The sequence below is a fragment of the Halichoerus grypus genome, chromosome 7 (genome assembly GCF_964656455.1).
Source record: "Halichoerus grypus chromosome 7, mHalGry1.hap1.1, whole genome shotgun sequence".
Taxonomy (NCBI): Eukaryota; Metazoa; Chordata; class Mammalia; order Carnivora; family Phocidae; genus Halichoerus; species Halichoerus grypus.
Window position 1 is genome coordinate 82,523,174 of NC_135718.1, and position 22,073 is coordinate 82,545,246.

The 22,073-nt window shown below is 37.1% G+C and overlaps 1 protein-coding gene and 1 pseudogene across 3 annotated transcripts in view; one reads left to right on the forward strand and one right to left on the reverse strand.

Annotated features, from left to right (window-relative positions):
• The window catches only part of PCDH15 (protocadherin related 15), a 1,707,782-nt gene that overhangs the window by 1,077,364 nt on the left and 608,345 nt on the right, over positions 1 to 22,073 (reverse strand). The gene's annotated exons all lie outside the window — the stretch shown is intronic.
• On the forward strand, positions 5,289 to 6,098 carry LOC118553008 (small ribosomal subunit protein eS4, X isoform-like; annotated as a pseudogene).

The following is a 22,073-nucleotide window of genomic DNA, read 5'->3' on the forward strand; positions in this document are numbered from 1 at the left end:
ACCTGGGAAGTAAGAGGTCATTTCTTCTGGGGCTTAAAATTATGTTATTTTTCTATTGAGGTCAAGTTCTGAACAGCAATAAAGCCTTTAATTCCAATTCCCCTTACCCAGGAGGTGAGAAAAGTTTTAACAACCTTGGGGACCACTAGGAAGGCACTAATGAATGATAATTTATTCGCAACAGTCAGAAAGAGCAACCAACTCTGAGACAATGTGTTACAACTTCTGTAACTTTTGCAAACACTTAGGAAAGGTGGTGTTAATTTGTAGATTAGGAATATTTAAAGTAACATTTCATCTACCTTTGATAAAGTCAGGTTGTGCTAGAAGCCTAGTACAAGAGAATATTAGCTACAATACACACATGAAATATGTATAGATAGATCTAAGTATATTCACTTTCGGTCATGACCCATTAGCAGATAAGGAATCAATTTACTATATTTTAGAACAAAAAAATATATAGAAATTATCAGCATTCACTTCACAAAGTAAAGATTTATGAAACTTTGCTTCATTTACATATGTTTTTACATTGGTTTGCTGTGTCTTTTGAGAGCTATATGAATATTTCTCCATAACACAACCATATTCCAATTCAAAAATTTTCTCCAGTGGGGTAGTCCTAATTAAAAACAGTTTTTCCTGTGAATCTACAGTAAAATAAACTTATTAACATGATTTCACATAACTCTTTAAGTAGCTTACTCATGAAGAACTATGTCAAAATTGTTAAGATCACAACATAGTAATACTGTGTCTTTGTGTGTGTATATACATATGCCCACATATGTATATACATATACTATAGTATTTAATATATGTGTAAACATCGTAGATGCACATACGGCACATATAATATGTATTCTATATTCTATAATATATGATTATATGTATATATAATATATATTTTATGTGTATATGTATTAAACATAATATATGTATATGTATATATACATAATATATATGTATTACATAAAATATATTTTATGTATGTATACACTATATAATATATAATTATATGTGTTATATATATAATATGTATATTAGAATGAAATGAAACACATAAAATAGGGATTGAAAACACTAATCATTAAAGGATATTCTAGGGGCACCTGGGTGGCTCAGTTGGTTAAGCATCTGCCTTAGGCTCAGGTCATGATCTCAGGGTCCTGGATCAAGCCCTGCATTGGGCTCCATGCTCAGGGGGGAGCCTGCTTCTCCCTGTCCTTCTCCCTCTACCTGCCACTCTGCCTACTCGTGATCCGTCTCTCTCTCTGTCAAATAAATAAATAAAATCTTTAAAAAAATTTAAAAAAATAAAGGATATTCTAAAGGAACATGGTCAGCAGCATTCAGTGACTACTTAGACTTTGCTGACTTGTGATTGCAGGATGAGAACAAGAGCTGGATTACTAAGTAAATTCAGGAAAATTTGTTCTAGGCTATGTTTGGTAGAAAGATAATATGGCAGGCTAGAAAAAATATGGAAGGAAGAACTGAGCTTTTGTTGTTTGGTTGGTTGGTTTTTTGAATTTTTTGCTTTTCACATATTTTCTGAGACATTATTGATACACTTTAGATTGCACCTACTTTAAAGCTACCACCTGATAGATGTCGACAGATGTATAACCCTTGAAACCATTACCACAGTCAAGACAATGATGACATTTTTTACTCCATAGTTCCCTTGGGTGCCTGTGGAACCCCTCCGTCTCTTTTCCTTCCAGGTGCTTACATACCCACCCCGACCTACATCCCCAGATACCCACTGACCCGCTGTTGCTGTGGAATGGTTTGCACTCTCTTAGAGCTATATGAATGAAATTAGTATGTTTTCTTTGTTTAGCTTCGTTCACTTAATGGGATTATTTTAAGATTCATTTAATGTTATTCTGACTATCAATAGTTCTTTTTTAAAATTTCTGAGTAATATTCCATTGTATGGATATACCACTATTTGTTTATCTATCTACCTGCTAATAGGGCTTATACAATAGATCCTTACTGTACCACAGTCTACTTTTGGGTGACATTTTACCACTGCACATCCAGTATTACAGTACTTATAATATAGTATACTGACAATTCCCCATTTCCGTCTTTGTCATATTTTTCACATATTTTACTTCTACATATTTACCTGTACAAGAGCCACAGTACTTTTATTATTTTTACTTCAAAGAGTAAAATCAATTAAAGATATTTTTTTAAAAAGGAGAACAAGAAAATCTAATATATTTCCCACATATTTACAATTTATGCTGCTATTCATTCCTTCGTACAGATACAAACTTCTATATCTTCTATATTGTGTTTTTATCCTTCTACTTGAAAGGTGTTTTTAAACATTTATTATTTGTTTTTTACATAGATCTGCTAGCGGTGAGTGTTTAGTCACCTTTTATTTTTTCTCTTCTCTTCTCTTCTCTTCTCTTCTCTTCTCTTCCCTTCCCTTCCCTTCCCTTCCCTTCCCTTCCCTTCCCTTCCCTTCTCTTCTTTCTCTTCTCTTCTCTTCTCTTCTCTTCTCTTCTCTTCTCTTCTCTTCTCTTCTCTTCCCTTCCCTTCCCTTCCCTTCCCTTCTTTCTCTTCTCTTCTCTTCTCTTCTCTTCTCTTCTCTTCTCTTCTCTTCTCTTCTCTTCTCTTCCCTTCCCTTCCCTTCCCTTCTCTTCTTTCTCTTCTCTTCTCTTCTCTTCTCTTCTCTTCTCTTCTCTTCTTTCTCTTCTCTTCTCTTCTCTTCTCTTCCCTTCCCTTCCCTTCCCTTCTCTTCTTTCTCTTCTCTTCTCTTCTCTTCTCTTCTCTTCTCTTCTCTTCTCTTCTCTTCTCTTCTTTCTCTTCTCTTCTCTTCTCTTCTCTTCTCTTCTCTTCCCTTCCCTTCCCTTCTCTTCTTTCTCTTCTCTTCTCTTCTCTTCCCTTCCCTTCCCTTCCCTTCTCTTCTTTCTCTTCTCTTCTCTTCTCTTCTCTTCTCTTCTCTTCTCTTCTCTTCTCTTCTCTTCTCTTCTTTCTTTTCTTTTCCTTTCTTTTAGTAGGCTCCACACCCAGCATGGACACCAAAGCAGGGCTTGAACTCATGACCCTGAAATCAAGACCTGAGCTGAGATCAAGAGTCAGACACTTATGGGCACCTGGGTGGCTCAGCAGCCAATTCTTGATTTTGGTTCAGGTCATGATCTCAGGGTCCTGAGATTGAGCCATGTTTTGGGCTCTTCACTGGGCATGGTGCCTGCTTGGCTTCTCTCTCTCCCTCTCCCTTTGCTCCTCCCCACCACTTGCACTCTCTTTCTTGCTCTCAAAAAATAATAATAATTAATTAAAAAAAAAAAGTCAGATGCTTAACTGAGCCACCCAGGCACCCCAGTCACTTCATTTTTTAAATATATTCCTAAGAGTATAGTCTACAGATAAACAATTGTTTTTCTTTCAGGATTTTTTTTTTTTTTAATTTTTTTAGAGAGGGAGAGAGAGAGAGAGGAGAGGTGAGGGGAGGGGAGGGGAAGAGGGAGAATGAGAGAGAGAATCTCAAACAGGCTCCACACCCAGCATGAAGCCCAATCTAACAACTCTGAGATCATGACCTGAGCTGAAATCGAGTCGGACGCTTCACAGACCGAGCCACCCAGGCGCCCCTTCTTTCAGGATTTTAAACATAATTTTTCCATTGTTTTCCAGCTTACATTGTGTCAAATGGGATATCTGTTTTCATTTTATCTGTAACTGCTTTACTAAGATTGCTTTTAGGCTTATTTTTATCCTATGCCTTGTTGCAATTTTGTGTTCCTCATAGTTGGCATTTCTTGAACTTCTTGAATCTATTGGTGTATAATTTGCATCAAATTTGGAAAGTTTGTAGACATTATTTCAAATTCAAATTTGGAAAATTTGTAGACATTATTTCATGAAATATTTTTTTCTGTCTCTCCTTTTTCAGGTATAGCAATTACAAATGGCCACTTGATACTATCCTAGAAGAGTTCACTGATGCTTTCTTCTTTATGTCTTTAGTCTTTTACCTCACTGTTTCATTTCAGATAGTTTCTATTTATTCTATCTTCAGTTCCTCTGGACTTCTCTTTTACAGTGTTTAATTTTCTTTCCAATTTCATCCTACGTATTTTCCATTTCATATTTATCCTGCTCAAGTTTTTCTCTACCATTCTGTACATTTGGAATATAATTATACAAACTGTTTAGTGTCCTTGTCCACTACTGCTATCATATTTACAATCTATATGTCAATTTCTATTAATTATTTGTTTACTATATTTTGAGTTATAATTTCTTACTTCTTTGAATACCAATATAATATTTCATTGAATACCAGACACTATGTGTTTTACCTTGCTGAATCATGGATGGTTTTATATTCCTCTAAATGCTTTTCAGCATTATTCTAGAAAGCAGGCACATTAGTTGGAACTAGTGTGATTTTTTTTTTTCTAAAATGGCTTTTAGATTTGTTAGCTGTGTCCAGAGCAGTGCTCAGTGTAGGACTAATTATCCCCACTACTAAGAAAATATCTTTCGGGCGCCTGGGTGGCTCAGTTGGTTAAGCGACTGCCTTCGGCTCAGGTCATGATCCTGGAGTCCCGGGATCGAGTCCCGCATCGGGCTCCCTGCTCGGCAGGGAGTCTGCTTCTCCCTCTGACCCTCCCCCCTCTCATGTGCTTGCTCTCTCTCATTCTCTCTCTCTCAAATAAATAAATAAATAATCTTAAAAAAAAAAAGAAAAAAAAGAAAATATCTTTCTGAGTATTAATTATCTCCACTACTAGGATATCCTTTTTTTATTGTTATTGGTTTTTGTTTTGTTTTTGTCTTTTGTTTGTTTGTTTGTTTGTTTGTTTTAGAGAGAGCATGAGCAGGTGGGGAAGAGGGAGAAGGTGAGACTCTCAAGCAGACTCCACACTCGGTGTGGAGCCTGACACAGGGCTTGATCTCACGACCCTGAGATCATGACATGAGCCGAAATCAAGATTCAGACACTTAATGGACTTAGCCACCCAGGCACCCCTAGGATATCCTTCTGAGTACTCTAACTTATGTAGATTTTTTTTTCCCATTCTGGAAATTAGAGTTTTCCACTTGGCTAGTTAGAACATGAACTATCCTTGGTTCTGTGTGAGCCCTGAGAAGCATTCCTCTGTTCTTTTCAGGCTCTTTGCATAGCCTTAGGGAGTTTCCTCATAAGCCTGTGTCAGTCAATATTCAACTTAAGACTTAGAGAGTACTCTACTCTCTTTTCTCAGGTACCAGAAGGAGGTGGTTCTCTTGTTGTGCCTAGCACAGCCATGGCTCATGATCCCCAGAAATATCTGAAGTATATAGCATCTTCAAAGCATTGGATGCTGAATAAACTGACCACTGGGTTTGTCCTTCATCCATCTACTGGTCCTCATAAGCTAAGAGAATGTCTCCCTCTCATTATTTTCCTAAGGAACAGACTTAATAATGTCCCAACATGAGATGAAGTAAAGAAGATCTGTATGAGGCATTTTATTAAGATTGATGGCAAGATCTGAACTGATACAACCCACCCTACTGGTTTTATGGATGTCATCAGCATTGTCAAGACTGAAAAGAATTTCTGTCTGATCCGTGACAACAAGGGTCACTTTTCTGTTCATTGGATTACACCTGAGGAGGCCAAGTATCAGTTGTGCAAACTGAGAAAGAACTTTGTGAGAACAAAAGGAATCCTTCACCTGGTGACCCATGATGCTGGCATCATCCACTCTCCTGATCCACTCATCAAGGTGAATGACACCATTCAGATTGATTTGCAGACTGGGAAGATCTGATTTTATCAAGTTTGACACTGGTAATCTGTGTATGGTGACCAGAGGTGCTAACCTGGGAAGAACTGGTATGATCACCAACAGAGAGAGACAACCTGGTTCTTTCGATGTAGTTCCCATGAAAGATGCCAATAGCAACAGATTTGCCAACTGGCTCTCCAACTTTTTTGTTATTGGGAAAGGCAACAAGCCATGGATTTCTCTTCTCTGTGGAAAGTGTATTCACCTCACCATTGCTGAAGAGAGAGACAAGAGACTGGCAGCCAAACAGAGCAGTGGGTAAAATGGTCTCTAGGTGACTTGATTGGAAGTCTTTAGAATTAATTAAAGATAATACAGAAAAACTGGGGGGGAAAAAAAAAAGACTTGGGGAGGACTCCAAATCTCAGAAGCCATCTCTTTGGAAAGCTCTTTTCTCTCCAGTCCTCTGTCCTGTGAACTCCAGCTGCCTTAGCCTTCTTAGCCACCTATTTCTGTCCCTTAATCTCAGAAATAGCCAGGCTGCACCTGGGTTACTCCTCAACGGTACAGCTTGGAAAGTCTCTGCAGACCAAAACTCAAGGCAGTCATTGTGCTCACTAATCTGTTTTCTCTCTCACAGGAATCCCTGTCCTAAGCTCCAATATATGAAAAGTATCGTTTTATATATTTTATTTATTTATTTTTGTTGTTTTTTTCATGTAGGAGGGAAAAATTAGTATCTGTTATACTATACTGGCTTGAAGCAGAAATCCCCCAGGGATGTTTTAATTTTTCTAAGGGATTTTTATTGTTTCCCTGTAGGGAGTGCAATATAAAACCTTTCATATCTTTCCATGAAATCTTCAGTAAAATAATCAGTAAATAACAAACTGTTGAGGGCGCCTGGGTGGCTCAGTTGGTTAAGCGACTGCCTTCGGCTCAGGTCATGATCCTGGAGTCCCGGGATCGAGTCCCGCATCGGGCTCCCTGCTCAGCAGGGAGTCTGCTTCTCCCTCTCCCGCTCCCCCCTCTTGTGCTCTCTCTCTCAAATAAATAAATAAAATCTTTAAAAATAATAATAATAACAAACTGTTGATAGTAAATATATTTTGAGAAGGTACAGAGACTCTTAGTCCTTCTTCAGTAAGTAGGAAGTGGATACAACTTCAAATGGGCAAGAACTTTGCTTGTTTATCAGCACATCCCCAGAATCTATGTTTGCGTATAGTAAATAGTAAGCACTTAATAAATGATTGCTGAATAATGTTAAGATATTGGCTAAAGAACTAAATATGCCCATTAAGATATATAAGCTTTTCTGCTCTGATTTCTAAATATGACTTGTCATCAAGTTCTGTAATTTAGAGTAATTAAGAAATGTTAAAGCGCTTCATGCCTACATTTGGTATAATTGTCAAGTTAATAAACATACCCTGCTTCTGTCCCCCAGACATTACTAAATTCTTGATGTCACTAACAATGATAATCAAGAAGGAGAACTTCGTAGGTCTTCTGAGAAGCCTCTTTAGTTTCAGTCTGTTAGAACCATTCTGACAAATACTGCTCATAAGCCTCCAGGAGTAGAAAGCTCTACTTTTATTTTAAGCTGTATAGAGAGAGGACTTCAAAATATGTCAATTACAAAATTTCATGACCTTGTGACATTCTAAATCACAATACTCTCACTTATTAAAATGTGTTCGATGTGAGTTATAAAAATACTTATACATTTCTACCTAGTAAATACAGTTTTTGGAATTATTTTAAGAGGGCAATGGTATCATAGAATCAATAATAATGTAATATATTAAAATGATAGAATTTCTGACAGAATACTATCCCATTATTAAAATTATATTGTGACTGCTTTGTAGGCACATGGAAGAACCCTATGATTAATAAATTAAGTGAAATGTATAGAACATGAAAACAAATTTATGACACTGTGGTAAAATGTGTGTGCAGATCAAGGACAATTAGAAAGGAGTGCAGAATAATGAAAACGTCTGACTTGTTAAGGTGGATAGATGGTGAATAATTCTTTATACAAAATACAGATTTAGAGAAAGAGTAGCTATAAAAAAGGATATTTGCAGCTCAAATATCTATTGTAAAGCTAGGTTTAATGTGGGTCACATTTGCAAATATGGAACATCAGTTTTCACTCCTTAAAATCTTTCTCATATGCCTAATGTATGAAATTAAATATTAAACTTTTTCTAGGCTATGTGAAAATATTCACATTTGTAACCCAAGGGAAATTGTAACTTTCATCTGGGCTTGTGGCATAAGAATACTCATAATTTGTTACTATTTTGTACAGTTAGTTCTGGGGGCTTTGAGACCCTTATTTTATGCTCCTATTCCAGCATCCTCTAATCATGGATACTGACAGCAGTTTCAGTGTTAGTACAGAAAACAAGAGTGACTAGCCAAGCTTCACTATTGCTCACACAAGTGGACTGCTGAAGTGACAGAATTAGGGCTAATTTAAATGAAATGTGTACCTTGTCTCATGTGATGGGAGTGTAAGCCTTACTGACATTGTGACAGTTACAATTATCTAAGGGAGTGAGTAGCTTTCGTTTGCCAAGCTACATCTTAAAAATAGAAGCACACTCTGTTGAAAAACAAGGAGCCCAAACAGATATGTAACATACACACTCACACACACACAATAGGAAACATCTGGGCTTGTGGGATACGCATGCACACAACACATATATTTGTAAGAGCAAAGTAAATACCCCTAATGACTAAATTAACATCTCCAAGAATCTCTAAGACTCTAAAATGAAAATCAGTTCCCAAATGATCAACTTATGAGATAAATATGCCACTTGTGCAATTTTCTTCTAAACCAGAACATAAAGCAAAGACACCAAATGAGGATATGCTGGGACACTCCTAAATTACACACACACACCCCAAAGGGACAATGGCATAGCCTAGAGGTTAAAATAAATTTCTTTCCCATAAAAATTGCACATGTTAATTTAACAGTCTTTAGTAAAACTCAGTGAACACAATCCAGCTATAAAAGTCTTACACAATTCAGCCCAGGATACTCAACTAGGAGAACTCCACTTATATTGATACTTTATGTCTATAAAATTTGTTAATATTTTAATATGAAATAAATGATATATACATATAACATGTGTGTACATATGTGTATATGTGTACATATATTCATACATGCATACATATACATCATCCTGAAAAATGATCTTATACTCAAACAGTACATAAATGATATCTCCATGCACCCTGTTTCTTTCATAACATTGAAATCCCCTGGCCTTTTATTCCTAATGAAATGCTTCTTTTGAAGTCAGCAATATAAATATATATTTCCATCAAAATCCTTCAGAGTTATAAAAGGTTGAATAAGTTCAGAATTCTGAGCAGTCACCAAGGACACATCATTTAATGCAGTTTTTCCTTTACCATGTAATGCAGTAGCCTAGAAATACTAAAGTTAATGCTGTACTCTTAATGCATATGGAAAATAAATATGAATTTGAGAAATCTTTGTATGCATATTTATTTGGTTTTCAGGTGAATGCTAATTCTTGGCTTTTTTGAAGATTTTATTTATTTGAGAGAGAGAGAATCAGTGAGAAAGCAGGAGTGGGGGGGGGGAAAGAGAGAGAAGCAGACTCCCTGCTGAGCAGGGAGCCTGATTCAGGACTTGATCCCAGGACCCTGAGATCGTGACCTGAGCCAAAGGCAGATGGTTAACCAATGGAGCCACCCAGGCACCCCTTAATTCTGGTTTTTATAGTGGGTTCAGGATTGACAAAATTCCAGAACACAAACAGAGGTATGCAGCATCACAGAATGTCTAAGTGAGATCTCAGGTCCCACTTCACACTTCTCAGAGCACCCATCTCCTTAGCTGCAAGCATTTCTTTTGGTTGCCCCCTAAAAATGACTAGTTCCATCAACAGATATTGTGAGCACCCATTACACGCTGAGCACTTTCTTTTGGGCATACAACAATGAGTTTTTGTGTGTCAAAATCAGGAATGTCTCCGATATAATATCCTTGGGTCTACTTGCTTCTTGTTCAGAAAATAAATGTCATAGGGGCACCATTATTCCATATGTTGATCATTTTGGAACTGTTTTTCATTTTAGATTTTTTAAGATATTAATGTAGTTATTAGGTGCCTATCAGCAGGGAATCCTAGGTTCATTCCGTGATCGCTGTGTGATCTTGTACAGGTTATACTTAAACCTTCTATTTCAATGATTACTTATATGAGTCTTCCATAGAGGTGTTGAGAAGAGTAAATATATGTCTCTATGCATATATCTATATATAAATATGCATTTATATATTGATAAATACATACATTTATATACATACTTGTACATAATAAGCACTTAAGGGAGCATAGTTACTATTTTTTTTCCTACTGTTGTCAGGATCCAGTGGAGTCATAGATGTGTGAACTAGCTATGAAAATGATGTGTGGTAATGGTTCACAGTGGCCACGTGGAGAGCCATGGGAACACACAGCAGAGGCGCCTAATGGAGACAAGGTGGATGGAGGGATGGGCAGTGACAGAGGGCCTCCTAGAGGAAGTGACTGAAGCGATGAACACCACAGGTAACTAAAAGTTAGTGAGGAAAACGAAGAGGGGCACAGAGAGAGAAAGGGAAGGGGAGAAGAACTCCCTTAGAAAAAGAGGGGCAAGAACCGTGTGGCCAAGTGTCTTCCTTATGCAAGACATGGTTGACGGCACACGCAGGGGAATGGAACTGAAAGCTGAGTCTGCCTGGAAAGCCACCGTGCAGCACATATAAAAGGAAAATGTTTAGGAAACATAAGGTATGTCATGAATTATTTGGAGATTTAAAGAACTTGGAAATTAGCACACTAGGGATCCCGAAATGACTAAAGTTGGTTATGTTGTCAGTTACAGGGTTTAGAATCCAAGTTTTCTGGAATGGCATTGTCCTTAAGTTGAAGTGAAATGTACATGATGATTCTGTATCCCCCAAATCATTCCTTTCATCCCTGACTGCACCAGGGAGCTGCTCGAGTGTACAGAACACGAGATTACTTTGAATTGAGCAGTCTCCCAGCCCAGTCATCATCTCTTCAAAATTCGGAGAACACTGTGTCAAGAATTCACTAAACCACTACCATTGATATTTGAGAAATCAGAATAAAAGTGCTAAAAGGCTAGAAGATGGAAAATACTAATTACTTTCAAAGAAGGAAACCCAAATATCTGATCTAGTCTTAAAATCAATCCCAATATTGGTTCTAGAATTATTTGTTTCAGGGATATTAAGAAACTATCTGGAAAGATACACACTTAAAACTTGCACAGCCGCAATGAAAATAAGTGACTACAGATTGAACTCATTTACTTCTTAAATAGGGTCAAGAGATTAGGAAATGAGTGCACAATGGCCCTTATGGAGATGATATTTATAATGGTTATTTGTCATAAAAGTATTTGATAAGTTCTTGTAGAAACGTAACTATATAAGCACATGTTGGTGAATGTAAGGACATCTGGACTGATAATTTTAAGAAGGATAATTTTCAAAGTACCTAAAATATGCACAATTTCAATCTGTAATCCTTCCTGGCCATTCACTACATGTATCTCCTCACCTTAGTTCTTTTCAATTCCTTTTTTTCTTTTTAAAGATTTTATTTATTTATTTGACAGAGAAAGACACAGCGAGAGAGGGAACACAAGCAGGGGGAGTGGGAGAGGGAGAAGCAGGCTCCCCACTGAGCAGGGAGCCCGATGCGGGGCAGTTCTTTTCAATTCGTATTACCTATGACCAGAGTTAAAGTCTAGAAAGCATATTAATCATGTATGTGAATGTACTTTGATAAATTATTTTTTAGAAAGCCTAAATGCAGGGGCGCCTGGGTAGCTTGTCAGGTGAGTGTCCGACTCTTGGTTTCCACTTGGGTCATGATCTCAGAGTTGTGGGATTGAGTCCCATGTTGGGCTCCACAGTCAGTAGGGAGTCGGCTTCCCCGTCTTCCTCTGCCCCTCCACCCACTCATGTTCTCTCTCTCTCTAATAAATAAATAAATAATAAATATATAAATAAAAATCTTTATTTAAAAAAAAGGAAACACAAATGCATTAAATGATAAAATCAGGATCCAACCAAATGTGTTAGGGTGAAACCACAGACTGATACTGATAAAAATAAATTTAGTATATAGACCAATATTGCATTCCACACTCAGCTCAAGTGAATCAGGTCAGAGTAAGGGAATCTAAGATTAGCAATTATGCCCGTGAAGTGAGAGTGGGGATTCAAGTTGAAATTTTAGTAATAGTAAATAAGTTGACTATGTATGTAACAGAGGCAAATCATGCATGCTAAAGGAGTATTTAGAATAAGGGTAGAAATAATAAATAATAATAATGCCTAACACATAAGTGCTATAGTAAAATTCACAGCAATAAGTTTATGAGTTAAGTATAATCATTATCCCCATTTTACAGGTGAGTAACCAGGCAGAGAGAGATCAAATTAAGCCCAAGTCACACAGCTAATAGGCAACAGAGCAACTTGACTCCAAAGTCACTGCTCTTCAGTAGAACACTACATTTGTAAAGAGAAAAGGAACATTCAGAAATGACTGGTTATGGTAATAACAACAGTACACAAGATATCCACACTTGAAAGGGAGACACGACTTATGGAAGAAATTACTGAAATCCATAGCTGACTTCAAACTCTGAATAGCTCTCTTGGGAAAGAGGCTGGATTGGTTTCTATGGCTCCAAAGGAAGAATAGGAAAAAAAAAAGGTGTATTTTTAACACAAGTTAGAAAAAGACTTCATCATGTAGTGGCTGCCTAAGATGGGTTTTGGTTAATGATATATACAACTGCAGAATTACAGGGTTCGAGGAATGAAGTGTAGCTAAATCCATCTTCAGTAATGGTGTCAATATTTTGTATGATATTTACTGTTTTTAAACACGGGGAATTTCCCTTCATACACTCTAAATGGACTGTTGTCCATCCACGGTAGATCTGAAACACCAGCAGGCAATCTATTTCAAAAGGGGCATTTATGCGCTCAGAAAAGCCAGTTGCTATGGCCCGAGTGTAACATTTGCATATATCTACATCTAATTTTACTTGATGTACTTTCGGTTCAGCTAATGAAGATAAGGAATCTACGCTCTTTTTTTTTCTTTTAAAAAAAATTACCGGGCAGAACATTCCTTATTATATGTCATATGTTATACTATCAAGTTCGCATCAGTTCCCCTAAACAAAGAAAATTCTTACTTATTCTCTGTATGTTCCTCTCTCCTTCTGTCTTCTGTGATTAGCAACACATTTAGGCCGCCTATTTGTTCTAAATATCTGGATAATTAACTGTCCACCTTCCATTTTTAACTATGAGTTTGACCTAATGTAGACATTAAGAAACTCACAAGTTAGTCCCATTAGGTCTGGTACATTCTGAGTACTTTCTTCTGTACAATTATCTCTCCTCTTCTTTGTTAGCATTTTTATTTAACTTATTTAAATATAGCCTAAATTAATTTTTATTCTAACAGTATTATCCGAATAGGTAATATATAGAATTTGTGCATATCAATATTCGACTATGGCGTGCCATAAAAGCCTTAAGTTTGCTTTTTCAGAGTAAGGAGACGATATATTCAAAGAAATGAAAATCTACTGACTGCTCATAAAAACAAAGTGCGCTGTCAGGACATCTGGGTGGCTCAGTCAGTTAAACGACTGACTCTTAATTTCAGCTCGGGATCATGACCTGAGCTGAAATCAAAGAGTCACCCACGCCAGATTCTTCGCTCAGCAGTGAGTCTGCTTCTCCCTGTCCCTCTGATCCTACTCCTGCTCACATTCTCTCTCTCAAATAAATAAATAAAATACTGACAAAAGAAACAAAGTGAGCTCTCTTCAAATATGAAATGAACATTTATCTTTTATTATAGCCCAAATCCAGTTGGGCCATCTTAAAACATGTTTCTGTCCATCAAAAAATAAACACATAAAAAAATATTTGAGGGGCGCCTGGGTGGCTCAGTCGTTAAGCGTCTGCCTTCGGCTCAGGTCATGATCCCAGGGTCCTGGGATCGAGCCCCGCATCGGGCTCCCTGCTCCGCGGGAAGCCTGCTTCTCCCTCTCCCACTCCCCCTGCTTGTGTTCCCTCTCTCGCTGTGTCTCTCTCTGTCAAATAAATAAATAAAATCTTTAAAAAAAAAAAAAATATTTGACACATTCAAATTGGACTCCAGAAGCCTTGAAGAAAAATGTATCTGCATCAGTGGGGAACATAAAGGAGATTTAAAAAGTAATAACCTGGGCGCCTGGGTGGCTCAGTTGGTTAAGCGACTGCCTTCGGCTCAGGTCATGATCCCAGGGTCCTGGGATCGAGTCCCACGTCGGGCTCCCTGCTCTGCGGGAAGCCTGCTTCTCCCTCTCCCACTCCCCCTGCTTGTGTTCCCTCTCTCGCTATGTCTCTCTCTGTCAAATAAATAAATAAAATCTTTAAAAAAAAAAAAAAATAAAATAAAAAAAAAAAAAATAAAAAGTAATAACCTATTAAAAATAAGTATTAAACATGAACTTCAGACAAATCCTCCTCAGATGAGTTTCTTCCTCCCAAATTTTCCCACCTGTAACAGGAAGAACAGTCTCCAGTTCCCCTTCCTCCCACTGATGTAGTCCCTTTACGGGCATGTTGTTCACCAGTGAAAATTCTTTTCTGTTTGCTCATCCATACCACTCACCCATACTGTGATGACTATAGATCTCTACCCTCATTCATTCACCTTGCTCACTACCCTACTACCTAGCACATTCTGATGGACAAAGTTCTTTATCCTGGAAACCTCTATAAAGAGGTATTCGCAAGTTACCACTAGGAATTCAGCTCTTTTTATATCCTGAAAACAGCTATGACATTTCTACTGCCTGTGACACACAAATCGGTAACTGCCAAACCACGCTGGCTAACGTTTCTCAGAGGTAGGACTAATTCTCGAATAAGCCAAAATATCAAGAGAATTGATAACTAAAAAACACAAAGCCATTTTTAAAAAGGTTCTTTTGGAAGCCTTGTCTAACTGAAAGACATATTTCTTTTGTCAATAAATTCTCCATTCTTCCCAGAGAATCATGAGAAATAATACCATGATTAGCTAACCAAGTTTTAGAGTTTGTTGGTTTGTTTGTTTTTAACAGAGTTATTCATTTTGCTCAACACTTTGGATTCATGAATGATCTTCTCCTTACCCCTAAGCTGATTAAAAAAAAGAATAAACAATAGCATAGGCATGAAGAAGGCATGTTTCAATAAAGAACCGCAAAATCCTAATAATCTTGAACATTATTGTGATTTTCATATGCTCAAGATTGTTGCTCAAAAATGAGAGGCATTACAGACACAATCCTACGGTTAAGGCACTTAAAAAACACTGGCGAGAGACTAAACAATATATTTTTTTTAAAATTCTAATTAAGCAAATGCTAATGAGCAGCATAACTCCAGAGCAATACAACTTCAAAAAGAGACAAAGACTATATCAAGCTTGCTGATCAAGCAAAGCATTGAAACATTTTTCATGTGAATAAGCCTTGAAGAGTGAATATTACCTATATTGGTAGGAATCAGAGGAAACATGTTTCCGAAGAGAGAAATACAATTCACCAATTATATTCTGATAATGATTGGAATTCAGGGTGTCACTTGAAAATAAATATACAATTTCCTAGGGCTTTGATAAAGATCCTAAAATGATAATGATGACCACGTGTGAGGAGGAGAATCTGAAAATACAAAGGTGAGTATGAAAAAGAATTTGAGCTCTAAGAAAATTCATAAATAATCTATTTTCTTAAAATATTCAGCAATAACCTATGTTTATCTGCATAGATTTTGCATATAGCAATCACTTAATAATCAGGAATAATTTGTTTCTTTGGTCATCCAGCAGATTGAACTGATCAGGTCAATTTTGCCGTTTATTTGTCCCCTTAAAAGGTAGGCATAAGAATGATAATATTGAACAGGTATTAATAATTTTGTGCTAAATATTGGCATTTATCATTTAGCTCAATCTTTCCAAAATCCCTAGGGTTAGATTTCATTATCCCCATTTTACAGACAACAGAAACACAGAGTCCCAAGAGCTTGAGTAATTTGGCCCCGAGTCACAGGGTTACTATGTTAGCAGAGTCAAGTTATAATAGCAGGTCTGATTTTACAACTTATATTCTGAATAATCAAACTATGAATTAATCTCTCCTGACCAGGCATATATTAAACAAAATGTGACCAATGAAGAGCCCTTATTTAAATATATGCTAACACCAATTTAAGTATTTTAAATAGTAACACTTGATATATCTAGTCTTGTTAAAATTTTGGACTGCCGTTATCACAACTGTTATTTAAGGTAGTTCTCACCTTGGAATAATCAGACAGGAACAAAAGTATAATCAGGCAGTTCTTACATTGATCTTGTTATTTCTGACACAATAAATTCAGTTTCTATCCCTGAACCCCTGTATACGATGGCTCAGTTCTATATCAAGGTTGAAATAACATGAAGATTGAATACTAATGTGGAAAACTTGTCACAAAGAAGAAATTTTGATAAGATCCTGGTATTAAATAATTAATAAAGAATGGGCACTGTGCATGGTGAGTATCTCTCGATTTTATAATAAACAAGGCCAGGAGGGAATAAAACTCAGAAAAGCACTTGTCCTGAAAACAAATCCAGTGTTCTTGGAATAACCGGGTAGGAGTAGGAACAGTAACCCAGGGTCACTCTTGATAAATTCAGTTTCTATCCTTGAACCCATCTCAGTTAAAGAGCCTGAATTTATTGTTAATCTCGCTAAATTCTATTATAACATCTGCAGTTCATGTTAATATAATTCTTAGTTATAATGTAATTGGAAGGAAACACTCTTAATGCTGTTAATGTTGGCTGGTGTTGAGCATCTGGGCTGATTCCAGATAGGAAAATGAGATTTATTTTGGTTAGATCAAATCCCTTTGTGGGGCCAGTTTGGCTATAAATTATGAAAAGGTGTGTCTCCCCTCTATGCATCTCCACAATTCCTGCCTTCTCCCCATGCCCTATAGACAGAGAATAAACTTTATAGCAAGTGCTCCAAAGTGCTCCACATAAGAAAGTAGCCAAAATGCCATATACTTAAGAGTTCTTGGAATTGCAGGGCGCCTGGGTGGCTCAGTCGTTAAGCGTCTGCCTTCGGCTCAGGTCATGATCTCAGGGTCCTGGGATCGAGCCTCACATCGGGCTCCCTGCTCGGCGGGAAGCCTGCTTCTCCCTCTCCCACTCCCCCTGCTTGTGTTCCCTCTCTCGCTATGTCTCTCTCTGTCAAGGAAATAAATAAAATCTTAAAAAAAAAAAAAAAAAAAGAGTTCTTGGAATTGCAATGAGTGAGGAAGTAGGAAGAAGGTGCCCAGAAAGTGGGGAGAAGAGAGATAAGAGAGGGGACTAAAAGTACAGCCCTGGGGAAATGCCTAGTCAGTTGCTAAAGAGGGACAAAAATCTAGACATTATGTTGAACCACATAACATTGCAGATATTCGATTATATTATGACCTACAAAACTAGCAATTTCACATGACTTAACCTAGTAAATTAATGTTTAATATTAGGTTTGCTATAATTAATCACATACCTTTAGTAAATTATGGCATCTATTTACAATCTGCAAACCTTAACGGCCTTTTAAGAAATTGAAAAGACATAGGGGCTTCCGATAAATGGGGTAGACACTTGATATATACATATACATAATATGTGTGTGTGTTCACATATTTGTGTGTATCTATATATTTAAGGTGTAGTGACTTACATCTAAATAGTATATTTAATTTTTAAAATAATAAAGTGGACATGCATTTACCATCTCAGCTTAAAAATCACAGAATGCCTTATTTGAATATTAATTAAAGGTTGACTCTAGATTCTGTAAGGCCTCAGGAACATCTGATTTAAAATAACATAAGGTCAATTTCAAGCTGTGGTTTGTGGTAGAAGCCTATTTTTAAAATCCCCTGTGGAATTTCTTTCCCTCTGCAGTTTGACAGAGGGGCGAATAGATTTGGCACAATGGGTTTTTATTTTCTGCCCAGCACTCTCTCTGTTCTTTTTAAAGAGTGTAGCCCTGGAGACATGCTCCGTCTGAGCCCTGGATGGAGGCAGGCGGGGAGACTATGTTCCCCAGGACTCCGGGGGAACCCACTGTTGCTTTCTGCCAAGTCCGATAAAGAAAAACGCAACATTTGAGACATGTAGGTACCGCATGAGGGCAAAATATGGCAAAAAATTCATCAGGTATCTATTATTGAGAAAATAAATTTGAAATACACTTTGAAAAGAATAGTTTTAGAGGGAAAATATGAGAGGTAATATATTATTTATATCTGGTTTTGTACTGCTCTCTCTCCATTGAATTTCTCACTACATAAAGCTCAGAAGATTCAAAATAAATCTGGATTTCAATTGATTAGTAGGGGAGATTCAGTGTTCCCATATCACTGTTTGGGTAATAAATTAATCATATTAATAGATATGAAACTGGCAAAAGTTATCATTCACAGTTGATAATTTTTAGGTGCATATATGAGTTATCTTCATTGATCTTCCAACAATCATGTGAGAAAGGTACTGTGATTATGTCCATTATACAGGTAAGGACAGAAGATCGGAAGGACTTAGACGAAGTCACAGGGATGAGAAGGGGTGGGGCTGGGTTTCTGTCCCAGGCAGTGAGGCTCCAGAATTCTGCTTGTAACCACGACTTTATACCTTCTCACTGTAGCAGTTTCCATGTGCCTTTCTCATGTATAATGGGTTGGGTTTCTCTGACACATATAAATGTTAAAATGAAATAGTAAAACTTAGGATCCCTAGAACTACAAAGTAACAAACTGTAATCTCCCTAGAAATATTTATATCTCAAAGGGAATATTCTCTCTCTATATATGTACATGTATATGTGTGTGTATGTTTATAGTGCGTTCGTGTGTATATATGTATTTTTAGTGTGTATACATGTGTATACTCACATATAAAGCAAAACTATACACATAAACCCTTTACACATATATGTTCAGTTCTCCACACATACATAAATGCATGCAAGTAAAGAGAGTAAGCAACTCTCTTTTAATATTCTTAAAAAAATTTTCACCCTCCCAGAAACGTAGAACTTGTTTGAAAATTAGTCATGATAGTGTGTGTTTGTTTGTTTGCAAAGAGATTTTGTAACTTTTCAGCTTTCAGAATCTGTTTAAGAATGACCTGGGCTTCAGGCGCCTGGGTGGCTCAGTTGGTTGGGCGACTGCCTTCGGCTCAGGTCATGATTCTGGAGTCCTGGGATCGAGTCCCGCATCGGGCTCCCTGCTCAGCGGGGAGTCTGCTTCTCCCTCTGCCCCTCCCCCCTCTCATGCTCTCTCTCTCTCTCATTCTCTCTCTAAAATAAATAAATAAAATCTTTAAAAAAAAAAAAAGAATGACCTGGGCTTCATTATATAGCTCACTCCGTACCACCTATAGAGTAATTCAGAGTTTTCAATATTTTTTTTAAAGATTTTATTTATTTACTTGTCAGAGGAAGAGAGAGAGAGAGAGAGATCATGAGGAAGGGGAGCACCAGAGGGAGAGGGAGAGGCAGGCTTCCCACGGAGCAGGGAGCCCGATGTGGGACTCAATCCCAGGACCCCGGGATCATGACCTGAGCGGAAGGCAGCCGCTTCACCGACTGAGCCACCCAGGTGCCCCAGTTTTCAACACTTTTGAAACATGATTTTTCACTATTGTGCTTCACCCACATCTATGTGTGATTGGAAATTTTAAAGAAACTTTTGTAGGAAGATTCAATGTATGGTACCTTGAAAAATTTGGAACAATTTAAAGTATGGCAATATTCAAAACATGAGAAGAAACAAGTTGTGAGCATGTTGTCTGCCTTGTGTGTCCTCAGCGTCATTACCCACTTGACCTCTCCCCAGAACCCTGATTCCTGTGTGGTATCCATGAGTGCTGGGAGAGGCAGATGCTCCATCGAGCTGTAGGGTAAAATGATCAGTGATGCTCAGCTCATCAGTGTGGGCAGCTCTGCTGTCAGGGGACTGTCCAGAGTGGGCATGTGATCTCTGTCTGATCAGATGCACCTGAGGCTTCCCTGGGAAAACTGGTCACATGTAGTCTCCCTTGATTCTGTGCTTGAAAATTTGCTGTGCAAATATCACTCCTGAAACTAACATTGACATTTTTCTACATGGAAGAACGCAGCCTGAAGTCAAAGTGAGTTCCCTGAAAAGGGATGAGCAAGAACGCCGCAGAGAACTAGAGTCAGAGCCCGTATCAAGCAGTCTCCAAAATCCACCCAAATTCTCCATCTTCATAATCATGTAGATTGAGGTACTACTTCTCCAAATGTTTCAACTGATTTGGTGGGTCTTACATTATTTGCAACCAAAACCATTCTAAATGTTAAAAGAAACATTAAGAATATTGAAGATTCAATATTTAAAAGGAATAAGAAATGAAGTTGGCTTCATTTAAATATCAAGTAATCTCAGTATTCATATTCAATACAAAAAAATAACTTTACCAATGCATTTTTAAAAATGTTCCAGCTTGAGATATAATTGACATATAAAACTGTAAGCCTAAGGTGTATAATATGATCATCTGATATATATATATACCAAAAATGACTATCATTATAAGGTTATTGATGATGCATTTTAAAAGGCCAACTTAATGTTCTTAATATCCAAGAATTTCAGCCTTGAAATAATAGTTAAAATGGAGCAAACGCTAGTCAGTTAAAACCCACACAAACAAACAAACCCAACAGACTGTCCATGATACACAAAGCACTGTGCTAGAATGGCAAAATGGACACGAAGATAAAACACAAAACCTCTAATTCAATCATATAATCTCATTAGTTACAAAAGTATTTTGACGCTTCATTGGCATCTCTCATAGACATAGACTATCTCAAGCTTGGCCTTCCTTACCCCCATCTTCCTTTCTTTCCAGTATTCAAAAATATCCACTGAACGACTACTGATTATGAAACGATATACTATTTACTGAGAAAGCCAAAATGAATAAACTCATTAACTGGTGTGAAGGAAAGACAATAATCAAGAATTAGGTCAAGTGTCTGGTCTTAAAAAAAAAAAAATAGACAAGTAAACACAGAAAGAGGTAACATTTGTAAGGTTTCGGTTTTGTTTTCTTTTTGATTATGAGAAATTAAAATATAGTTTCCCTGATATAAACAAATTTACCTTTTTAAATCAATGATGATTCAAGCTGCATTTAAATTACCAAAACAGAAAAAAAGGCAGCCTTCAAATCATTAAGATTAAATCATACATACCAATTTTATTGTTATGAGATTTTGTTGTTATATTCATTAACAGAATATTGCAAGTAGGAAGCTACTGATATAGTTGAAGGAAAAGATTAAACTATACACCCCAAATATCTAAAAATTAAACTCTCCAAAATATATAAACTAGAACTTATTGCAGTTGAAAAACAAAAATAGTTTAAAGAAAAATGTATTTCAATACAGTGAAATTATAAAATTCAATCTGAGGGGCGCCTGGGGGGCTCAGTGGTTGAGCATCTTGCTCTTCATTTCAGCTCAGGTCATGATCTCAGGGTCCTGGGATCGAGCTTTGCATTAGGCTCTGTGCTGAGTGGGCAGTCTGCTTGAGGATTCTCTCTCTCCTTCTGCCCTCTGCCCCTGCCCCCACCCGATTTCTCTGTCTCTCTCAAATAAATAAATATTTAAAAAATAAAATAGGGGTGCCTGGGTAGCTTAGTCAGTTAAGCGTCTGACTCTTGGTTTCAGCTCAGGTCATGATCTCAGGGTCGTGAGATCGAGCCCCTATAGGGCTTTGTGTTCTGCACAGAGTCTGCTTAAGATTCTCCCTCTCCCTCTGCCCTCTCACCCACCACCACGTGCATTTTCTCTCTCTCTGTTTCAAATAAATAAATCTTTAAAAATTTTAAAATAAAATAAAACCCAATTTGAATATGGTCATGAAGTTTCAAATTTACCTACTATTTTTTTTTTTAATAGAACTATCAAACTTGTTCTGAAAATAAAACTTCCAATCACATTTTAACTTCTTCAATACCAGAATAAAGAGATGACTCACTTCCGGCTAGATTTTCATGAAGAAACAGACTTCAGAAATTCACAGACACTACCACACAAGCCAACCTTGTTAGGATAAGGAATATCAAGCAACCTACCCAC